The 11,697-nt window shown below is 39.8% G+C and overlaps 1 long non-coding RNA gene across 1 annotated transcript; it reads right to left on the reverse strand.

Moving 5' to 3' along the window:
* Positions 1 to 1,123: 1,123 nt before the first annotated feature.
* On the reverse strand, positions 1,124 to 1,726 carry LOC129769852 (uncharacterized). Its single transcript, XR_008741984.1, has 3 exons — positions 1,698 to 1,726; positions 1,553 to 1,630; positions 1,124 to 1,500 (listed from the first exon to the last, which is right to left on the reverse strand). It is a non-coding gene; the product is annotated as an uncharacterized LOC129769852 (long non-coding RNA).
* Between the last annotated feature and the right edge of the window lie 9,971 nt (positions 1,727 to 11,697).

The raw sequence follows: 11,697 nt of genomic DNA on the forward strand, positions 1-11,697 counted from the left end.
TGCAGACAGTGAAGGAGAAGATTGCAGCTTCGAAGCAGAAGGCAGTGCATGGTGCCCACCCCCATCAACTGGATCGGTCACACATCGACAAGGTCGCATCTAATCTGTGGCTAACGTGTGGTGAACCCTGTTCAGTAGTAGAAGCCGACATGATAGGACAGGGTAATGCAGACAAGAAACTGCAGCCGGTACGTCTGGCAGCAAGACGTTGATGACATTTGGTGGATGTGTCATCAACCAGGAGAAAATATAGGGCACCTTTTTGGAGACTGTCTCGTTTTGGCTAACGCAGCCTACACCGAGCGTGGCCCGCATTGCCCATAGACATCTGGCGCTCCATAGTGATCTATTGGAAGAACGTATCTGACTACCGGTGCCTGCACCTGTCCTGGAACATGACCGCTTAAGCTGCACAAGGAACGAATTGTTCTGACCGACCTCTCGATCCACCACGACCGTACAGATATAATGGTTTACGACAAGAGCGACTGAAAAGTCACCATCATCGATGTCGTAATTCCACAGAATCAAAATGAGACCCACGGTCGCAAAATTTGTGAGTATCGACCATTGCCCGTGGATCTTAAAGAGTTGTGCGGACTAAGGAAGGTCCCAAGAATTGTTCCATTCGTTCTCTCTAGAACTGGATTCGTTCCAAAGACTCTTCTGAAAGCGTTCAAATTGTTGAACATGCAGAAGTAATTGACCGACATCGGTCATCCTTAGTACCTGCGCGATTGTTCGACAATTCTTCGGTCAGGACTGAAAATCACGTTCATTCTGCAGAGCCTAGTCTTTCTTTGGCATTCAGAAGTCCGGGGCAGGTGAATATTCTGGCTAGGTTTGCCTAGTCAAGAAGTGTGACAACTCTACCCACTCTACATTATTGTGCCAGATTGGTCCCAACAAATGGTGCCGACAACGATGCCAATGTCGTGCCATTTTGCAATGATTTTATCGACCTATCCTTCGTATTTGACAACTAATTACGAGCCAACGTTGGCACCAACCTGGCACCACGTCGGTCGATTGCCAAACTGTTCGTCCCTTATTATAGCTCTAATCGATCTAAAGAAAATCATACAAAATATAAAAATGAAAATGTTTACAAAAATTTATTTAGGTTATACATTCAAAACATTGGTACATTATTTTGTTCTCTAGCACTGTATAAGAATCCGCTATACGGATTGAGAATTATTTGTTGTGAGCTATCTAAAGATAAACGGTCCCTGATACTAAAATTGAGTAATAACAAGTAAGAAATAAACTTTGAACTAAAGGAATGTTCCCCCATAGCATTGCCGTCCGGTTCATTACAACCGTTCCCAGCATCAAAGTTTTCTTTTTCGGTGCAGTTTGCGGATTCGTACTGGTTTCCTTCTGATATCGAGATGGTAGTTAATCTTCACTGCTGGTTTAGGTGCTTAGTTTTTTCCGTGATGAAGTTATCTTAGCGATATGCGTTGACCTGAGCTCATCGGCAATACTTCACCGGAGCTGTAAACATGGGTTGGAAAGTAGTCGGAAACATAATGCACATCATCATTACCTTCATCATCCAATAAGATTTTATAATATATGAATCCTAATTTTGTCTCATTATGTCTCAACAAGATTGAACGTTTTTCTGGAATTAAAATAGGAGTTGATTACACATATTCTATGAGTACAAAATAAAAACTATCCATACTTACGAATTTGATTCTCGATCCATTCTCTGTTGTGTTTTGAATGACAGTTTAGAGAGAAAGAGAGAGAGAGAGAAAATACAATCTCTGCAGTGATGCCGTTTGGTTCAGTACAAGTACTCACGATAGCTGCTTGCGGGTGCAGGGTGGGAGTAGATTCCGGCACTTTTGTAGCACTTTATGGCGCTCGGTCGACATTGAACCGACAACCGCTTGAAAATAATTTAGAGCGGGTACACGCACACATCTAGAAAATAAAGGGAACTTCGGTTTTTTAAATGCATACTATGAACAAGTATTGATAGTTATTTCCTTCACAAGAACGAAAATGAATCCTTTACTGTAAGAATCAGAAACGTTTCAAAGTACGCTAATTTGTCTAGAAATACAATAAAGAATTGGATAATGCTAAACAGATGATCACATCTCGTAAAATCTCAACGTGATGGCCACTAAAAATGAATGTAATCATTTGGAGGAATAATAGACTGACACCACTGCCGGACTAATTTGCCACAACTATTAATTCAAAGCGTCTGCTTGTCAGTCACGTGTGGAACCCGCTGTGTGCAGTGCTAAATATACGAGGCGTGATTGCCACAGTCTGTGAATTGAAACATTTTATGCCGACAGCGGCTTCTGCGCATGATGATGCCCATGCGTGTTTCAGTTCTAGCCGTTAAATAATGCTGTAAATTCGAAAACGATAAACGCTCCGGGAAATCCTGTTCTCACTCGGTTGCTGCCAACATTCACACAGAAATAGCAACAAGAAGACTAGAGACTTGCCTGCTCGTCAATTTAATTAAGACAACGCTATAATTATCGCAGGAGAACATTAAGCGCTTGACTTGAACAAAAAAGCTAACCATTAAACACAAGAATCTTTCGATGAGCATGACGATAACCTGTCAACGTGGAAATGACAGTGAATGTTCCCTTGTAATGAAGTGAGACGGTTTGTTGGGATGACTTCGCAGACAGTTATTGGGTACTCTCTATTATTCATGTTATATTATCATGGCGTAGATCATTGATCCGGGCAGCAGTTAACAGATAGGATTACTTTTGCTTCAACTTACTAAATGATGCATTCTTTGGAATATTGCATTGTTAAAAATTTCAGTATGATTAAAAGGCATTTGTCATAATCGTCTACTTAGGCAACTTAAAATTTGATGCAATAGTTTAGGGCAAATTGATTCCGTAGTATAAATCATAAGCTGCAGAACCTCCAAAAGGACCGTACAATGACAAATGTGATTTATCGTTTTTTTCATGAAGAATGAAGTTAGAAACATTTCATAATCTGTCGCAGCTTTAAATTTGGGTTAAACTATACTGAATTGAACATTGTAGTTCGTTGGCTATCATTATTCATCTCATCTCCCCTAAATTATTGGCAGAGAGCGACCAGCTATTAATCTGGGAATCTTTTGATGCGTGAAATGAGATCAATCCCACATTATCAATTCGTTTCGGCTTCCAACAATTAGGACATCCGTATGCGTGAAATCATTTTGGCAATCTGAATTGCAACTGCAATTTTTGTAATTCCGGTAAGTACTACTCGCTCTCTCTCGCCGCATTCCCTGCATTGCGTGCGAGACTTTGAGATACCCAAATTAACATTGTTCCCGGTCCAGCAACGACGGCCAAATTGGTCACCCTAGGGCGGTTCTCGTCGCTGAAAGGAGTAGTGTAATAAATAAATCATTTCACTGAGCCCATATTTACCGTCATAAATTGGTCATAAACTACACCCCGTGATAATAACCACCCGGGGCATCAACACACGCACTCTGTCGGGCTTTTCATTATTTTGTTGTTGTTTTCATTTACCTGTTTTTTGAAACTGGACCATTCGTTGGGCGGAAATTTATTCATGTTTTTTTTTGATGAACTTGAACCTGTTGCACAGCAGCGAAGGAAGTGCACAAGACACGCAGAGACACATTCGAGCGACTACAAATACACATTTCAACAGGACAAATGAGTCAGGAAATAAATTGGTTAAAAATGTTGCAATGGATTGCACGTCTCGTATATTACGGAGTGCGTGTTACATCTCCACTTGTTTCACGCGAGCGGTACCGCTTTGCAGCCGTCATGAATATTCATGCCTCATTTTTGTTTAATTTCGTCAAAATTTACGGCATTGGTATGACCGCAGGCTTGGAAAACCTTTCAGAAAAAGTACCGATGTTTTGTTCGTATTGCAACTGCACTTTTTCTGTGTTGTTCGGCGGTAGGTTAAACCGAGGAAACGATGATAATACGAAAAAGATGCTGGGTAAATTTGTGTGTAGTTCTTTGGGTAAATAGCTAGGTCGTGAAAAGGGATGGACTTTTCGGAATATTTATATAGTGTCGATGTTTTGAAGTTACGTGTGACTTTGATTGATAACCTTTACAGCTTAAAATGGATTAACACATTACACACAATTAGGAACCGTAACCAGAACCAGAAACGGAAAAATACAACGACAACGCTCAACGTTCAACGATCATCGTTCAACGGTCAACACGCAAACACAAACGCCTACACACAGCAAAAATAAAGGGTTGGTTTAGACCCACCCGGACTTTTTTCAATTAACGGCATGCCATGTACTATAGGTAACAGGTAAACTCCATTTATTTAGCTTGTTTTAAAGAGCAGACCAGAAGCAATCTAAATTGCCTAGTTTTGTGTTTTTCTGAAATATACAAGAATATTTAACCCATTTTTCGTACAGGTAAAAAATCTAACTTTTCCTGTTGAATGCATTGAATGCTAGAATGCTAGAATGAAGGGAGCAGGAAAAATGTCACCATAAAATTAAATTGTCAGCGCAGTGACACCTTCCACTTGACACTACTAAAAAATTTTGAGAGGTTGTGTTCAAGATACGACCGCATTGTTGACGTAGAACTACGGTGTTATTTTATATAAGTCGTTTGTTTATAACTTCGGATATTATTCTATAATGCTGTGAAATTTTAGAAACAACTGCTTAGTAGAATAATCTCTGAAATGGCTTTTTCATTGTAGAATCAGTTGACTATAATTGATTGATGATTCGTTGTTGCCCTCGCAGAACAATACACTAGCTGATCGTATATCGCAATTTATTTCATGTCAATGCATTGAAAATTTACCTTGAACGCTATTCCGGTGGCCTTTTTCGCAATTGACATAGACTCGGCTACAGTCGATTATATACATGTTGCACCAGCACCATTATTCCACATTTCATAACTAAATCAATATATCCTTGGCACCGCACGGAAACAACAACAATGACAACACTTGCCAGTATCAAATGTCATGCTAAATGTTATTTAGTATTGCCTCAGTGGAATCGCACCTCTAGGAATCGTTCGTACAACGTAAACCAAGCACCAAACAAGCGTTCGCCATAGCATGCAGACAGGCGGCTTGAAACTACTAGGAATATGAGCACTTCTTATCATTTTGCGCTATTCTCAAAAGAAACGCTTCTGTTAATATTACTGGCCTCGGATAAAGTTGCATTACTTTCTCATGCTCAAGATAAGCGTAGCTGTCACCCTTAGTGGGGGAAGTTTTGCTACTGGCAAGCGAAACCTAATCACATACAAAATTCCAGAACGACATTTATTTTCTTGGCGACTGAACAAGCGAAATCAATTCTTTTTGTTAATATCAACAACCTACAAAACAGTAGCATTGCTTCATTATGATCAAAATTAGCGTAAATGCAATCCTAATTAAAGGCAGTTTTGCGACTGGCACGCGAACCCAAATAACTTAAAACATTTTAGTAAGACATTCAAGATGCTTGGTATTCCCCAAATAATTTTTTGACGCACAACCTTAACGCCTGCTTCGCCATAACGTCAGTTTGATGCATTGATGCAATGTCAAAGGCACCAACGAAGCCCTTATGATGATGATGAAAACAAACAATGTTAACTGCTTGGAAAAAGTCTGCCTCAGCAGGGATTCATTACTATTACCTTAGCGCAAATATTTCATTCCCGCTATCTCCCCTCCTTGTTTATATTTATCATTACGGCTGCATAATTTGCACCACCAAAAATCACAGCATCAAATATTACGCGATTGTTGCATCAAGACAGGGCCAGTGCATACGGGAGTAGATACAAATGGGATTTCAGCGTAGAGAAGATGCACTATTTTTAAGTGCGGGTTATGAAGCACGCACGTACGCACACAAATCTCCATATATCGATGGCTTGAAGCAACTAAATATACACACGTAGCGTAGCTGTCATCATTTGTGGAGAGAGTTTTGCTCCCGTCATGCGAAACCAAATCACTGACAAAATTCCGGAACATTTATTTTCTTGGTGAGCCGATGATGAGCTTGATGATTCCCCACACAATTGTGTGGCTCAGAAGCTTAATGCAATGGCGTCAGTTTGATGCATTGATTTCAATGCCAGAGACATCAGCGAGTGAACAATTTGGTGGCGTCCACAGCTCAATCCGGAAGGAAGACATGTGATGACACAAAACATAGAAGAACAAACGATGTTCATTGGTTTGAAAACAGAACGAGACTGAAAGTTTGCCTTCATTCCATTTCTGTTTTTGAGAGGCTTTGCAGTTCATTCGCCTCTAACGAAGTTTGCCTCGGCGAGATCCACTGTTTATACTCTAGGCATGTGTTCCCATTCATTCTTCTTCTTTTCCTTTGTTCACGGAGACTTTAAATCCTACGATTTCCCCTTCGCTGCTCGTCGATAAGTTGCTCGTTATTGACAGCTCTGTTCGGGAAAGCACTCTAATGGACAGAACAAATGTATGGGAAAATGGAAACGCTTAAAGCTTTCATGAATTTTAACCACTTACAAACCAGCGGATTCTAATATATATTAAATATATATATTAAACAAATCTTAGGGAATTTCCGATTCGTTTAGTATGTAAAGCGCCAAAGTCCGCTCGCGGCAAAAATAGTTATTAACGTTAACTTTATTTCATAAAAACGTGACCTGTTTTCTGATTTGTCACCTTTAATGAAAGACGTAGTTCTACGTCAAAAACTGTTAGGTAGTGCCATTCCCGAGACCCAAAGAGTGGTCGGTTCAGGGCCACCGGTCGGATTAGGGCAACCTTCTCCTAAACTTATCACCATTTTTGATATATCTTCTTAAAATAAACTCTTTTTGTTAATATTATTTGCCTTGTATAAGGCTGATTGATTGGTGAGGTGCAGTTGCAGTTAGGGTTGGGCGATCTTTAGAAGAGAATCGAGAATCGATCTTTGAAAAATCGTTTTTGTTCTATTTTTTTCTAATTTATTCACTTATTCTATGTAAGTGTTGTCCTTTGTTTAAACATGGAATAAACATTTCACATTTCTATTCAAACATCAAAGGCATTTTATTTTGATTCTCGGCATGAAGGTCGTAAAAAAACTTCCAGAGCATCCATCTTGTACCGTAATGGAATCATTCAATTAAATGAATTAATCAAAAATTATTACTATAAATTCAACAACTGATATTCATCCAGAACTCCGCTGACCATCTATATATATAAATTTCGTGTCACGGTGTTCGTGGTCGAACTACTCCGAAACGGCCAATTTAGGTGAAATCTCGCGTAACTTTTGAAAAGGTCCTATGTAACAAATGTAAACAAATCGAGTTAATGGATGCACGCTATTAGTTTTCAATCATTGAATGTATTACAAAAACAATCGTTCACGTATCTATCTTCTTCATCTTTTTGTCGCCGATACAAAAAATATCCAATGTACAGATAAGTGATTTTTGACATGCTATAACTTCGTGACAAATCAACGCATATCGATGGGATGTACATCAATTTAAAGCTACAACTTTCATGTATTAGAATATTTTACGTACATATTTTTATCTAGGTACGTGTACATGTAATGGGCAACAATATCGGGATCAAATGAAAGATCGATTTTTAAATATTTTTTGTGAAAGTAATCAATTATTCTTGTGCAGAATTTATTGTAATTTTGAAAACTACCTTTCGATTCACGGTGCGATGGTTGTTTATTGAATAATTCATCATCAAAGACGAAAGGGTAATTTTCCATTCAGACTGAAATATCTCTGTATGGAAAGGTCCTACACGAACGTTGTAGGAACCAAATAAAAGCTTTTTGATAAGGTTAATTGAATTTGCTATTGAGTTGGTTGAGTTGAGTTGTTAGTTCACAAAATCATTAAAAAAACCGAAAAATCGATTTTTTATTTCTTCCCGGCTTTGTTGTCCTCTACACCTACATACACCAAGATAAAAATATGTACGTAAAATATTCTAATACATGAAACTTGTAGCTTCATAATGATGTACATCCCATCGATATGCGTATTTTTCTACGAAGTTACAGCAATTGCAAAAATCGCTTAAAATTTCCGACCTCGCACTTTTTTCCACTATTTTTTTCGTCGAGTGTAATGTAAATTTTTTTTTTCATAACAATTTTCGTATGAGTTTTTTCACTACCTGCAAAAAAGGGTTTTATACTGAATAGAATACTAGTTTGATACGGAAAAGTTTAATTTTATATCTTTATATATATATATACGAGAGTTTTTCCCATGTACGTATAACTCATCATCACGGGAGAACGGCTGATCAGATCTATGTTGTCCATATATTTTGTGAGTTTGTCTTCACCCAAAATAAGAATGATGGAGTACTTTGGAAAATATTTGAGATGATTAGAAAAATTCGAAAAAATTGACTATGCATACCTTTATATTAGGCTGTCAAAAAAGTCCTGCGGTATTTTTTTTGAATTTTCATTTGTTCATAAAATTAGTTACAATCATCTGTTTGAAGTCAAATATGCGCCGTTTTGTTCGATGACTTGTTCCCAACGAGATGCCAACTTCATAATACCCCTGTTATAGAAGCTCGCTTCCTTATTGGCAAAAAAACTCGGATAGCCAATTTTCACAGGCCTCTTTTGTGGCTAACTTATGACTACCTAGCTCGTTCGCCATGGACAAAAACAGGTGGTAGTCACTTGGTGCAAGGTCCGGACTATACGGCGGATGCAAAAGAACCTCCCATCCGAGCTCCCGGAGCTTCTGGCGCGTTACCAAAGAAGTGTGTGGCCTGGCGTTGTCCTGATGGAAGACAATGCGGCCTCTGTTTATCAAAGATGGCCTCTTCTTCATGAGTGCTACCTTCAAGCGTTCCAGTTGTTGGCAGTATTGAATTGAGCGTTTGGCCATAGGAAAGCAGCTCATAATAGATTATTCCTTGACAATTCCACCAAACACACAGCAGAACCTTCCTGGTTAATGAGGGCTTGGCCACCGTCTGAGCCGCTTCAGCGGGCTTCGACCACGACCGTTTGCGCTTCACGTTGTCGTGAGTGACCCACTTTTCATCGCCAGTCACCATCCGCTTCAGAAACGGGTCGACTTTGTTGCGATTCAGCAGCGATTCACATGCGTCGATACGGTCAAAGATGTTTTTTTTGCGTCAACGTGTGGTGCACCCATACATCGAGCTTCTTTGTGAATCCAAGCTTCTTCAAATGGTTAATAACGGTTTGATGACTTATCCCCAGCTCTTGGCCGATGCTACGGCTGCTACTATGCCGGTCTTTCTCGGCTAATTCAGCGATTTTGTCGCAATTTTCGACGACAGGCCTTCCGGAGCGTGGCGCATCTTCGACGACCTCTACACCAGAACGAAAACGTTGAAACCATCGTTGTGCGGTGGAAATGGAAACTGTATCGGGTCCATAAACTGCACAAATTTTATTGGCAGCTTGAGATGCATTTTTGCCATTGTCATAGTAGTACTGTAAAATATGTCGGATTTTCTCTTTATTTTGCTCCATATTTGCGACACTATAACTCACGAACGACTTAACCAAACAAAACACTGTATTATAGCGCGCAATACCTTTCCAACAAGCTATAGTATGACTCGATACAATGAATACAACTAGAACTACGCGCTTACAACGACACCTCGCGGAAATACCGCAGGACTTTTTTGACAGCCTAATATATAAGAATATAAAATATAAGAATATTTAAAATAAAAAGGGAAAATAAGAGGTACGCATATGTATGTTTCGCTGTGAAAATCATCATTTAGATCAATTGAATACAGGTCTACGCGATAACATCAGATCTGAGCGATAACATACAAACTGTCTCGAAGTATATTCGTTATTTTTACCAACCAAAATATTCTCTAGAAATAATTTATATGGCAGAACAACGTTTGCCGGGTCAGCTAGTTTATTATAATTTTAATTCTAAAAACGTGTGCACTCCGCCTGAAAATCAATTATTGGTTGATGCTCCCCTAAACTAGTAAACGAAGCTTAATGCCGTCAACGCGAATAACGAGTGACTCGACAAAACGTCTCTTTCGTCACATCTCTTTCGGGAAAATGGCGCCGCCTGGAAGAGAAAAAATATAATGGAGCTCGTTTGTCGGCGGGGACGCCAGCAGCAATCGAGGTGGTGAGGGAGTAATCATCATGTGACGGTAATCCCAGTCCCTTCCCGCGCACATTTTCTGTCCGCTGCATCGGTAATTGGCACTAATAATAACACAACAATGGATGTCTCATATGTCAGTCCCGCTGTGTTTGTTTCAACTGTAAACATTCGAACAATAGGAACATTGATTCGCCGAAAAAGGCGACATGTATATCGATGAGATAGGAATACTCTTCGCCTGAATGGCTAATGTGTAATAGATAAAAATTTGTATCGATTAGATAGGAATACTCTTACGGCGTAAATGACTACTGTGTAATATAGAACAAAATTATCGTGAGATAAAAATGTACACGAATAAATTTGGCTCTGTTGCAGCTAAATAGCTATATGAGCCTAATAAATTAAACAGATGAGGAGAAAAGAAACGCAAGGTTCACCGGGGAAACAAAGGCTACAACGAAGAAGAGGCTATACAGAGCCAAACTGATACTTTCGCGGTACGCAGGTCAGGAGTCCGCATAATGCCCAAGATGATCGGCTGTGGGCGCTGACATTTGGCAGCATCCCCCTTTCCACATAAACATCCCGCGGTTCCAGAGCGCGGTGATGATTTGGGGGGCCTATCCAGGAGTGGGAAGCTCTTATTGGTGTTTATCGAGAAAAACGTGAAAATTAACGAAATTAACGCCGCGTAATATAAGACCGAGGTTCTGGTAAAGGTTGTGGCCCCGGCACTTCGGGACCTTTTCGACAAGGTGGTGCACTCGCTCGATGTGGCGCTGGAATGTGTTATGTGGAGAGAAGGCTTCAACATCCGGGGCACAATTTTTCAGTTAGTCCTTCTACTTAATCGGTGACGAATTAATAGGAAGAAGTACGGTGAGGGTTAGTGTTTTATATGTAATCGTTGGGTACTTGCGATGCAGTTCTCGCTTCTCTTCAGAGACTGAAGAGTGCGTGTGATAAAAAAATACACAAGCTCTCAAGTCTAGTCTAGGCAGTTTATCTGCTTCGCCGATGACGTGGACATAATCGAAAGAACAGATGCGACGATAGCGGACTTATATATACTATAACTCTTTTTTTTTAGCGAACATGGTGGTTTGTGTATCTTTATAGTGCTGAATTTAAGGTGTTTTTTGTGGGAAATAGGCGGCTGGAATTAGAACAAATTTGTTCCACCGACGGCGAATTTTAAATATTATCAGGATAAGTACCTATTGAGTGCATGCTGATAATTGTTGTGCGTTTTTAAATCAAATTTATATCACGGCTCTACGGCTCGCTATCGCTCAGGATAGCCACCGTAGCTGCTTGTGCTGTGTTGTGTATCGTTGTATTGTTTTTTTGTTGTCTCTGCTTTTGCCATTGCTGCCGCGCAGGGCACTCTCGAGATGAGCGAGTGCAAGGCGTGCGACGGCAAAGTAATGATCAGTGATGATCCTGTTGTTTGTGTAGGTAAATGCGGTGTTCGATTTCATCGGCGCTGTACTTCGCTTACAAAAGCAACAGCGAAACTGATAACAGAGAATCCGAACATTCAGTTTATTTGTGA

Source organism: Toxorhynchites rutilus, chromosome 2 (assembly GCF_029784135.1).
Source record: "Toxorhynchites rutilus septentrionalis strain SRP chromosome 2, ASM2978413v1, whole genome shotgun sequence".
NCBI classification, from domain to species: domain Eukaryota; kingdom Metazoa; phylum Arthropoda; class Insecta; order Diptera; family Culicidae; genus Toxorhynchites; species Toxorhynchites rutilus.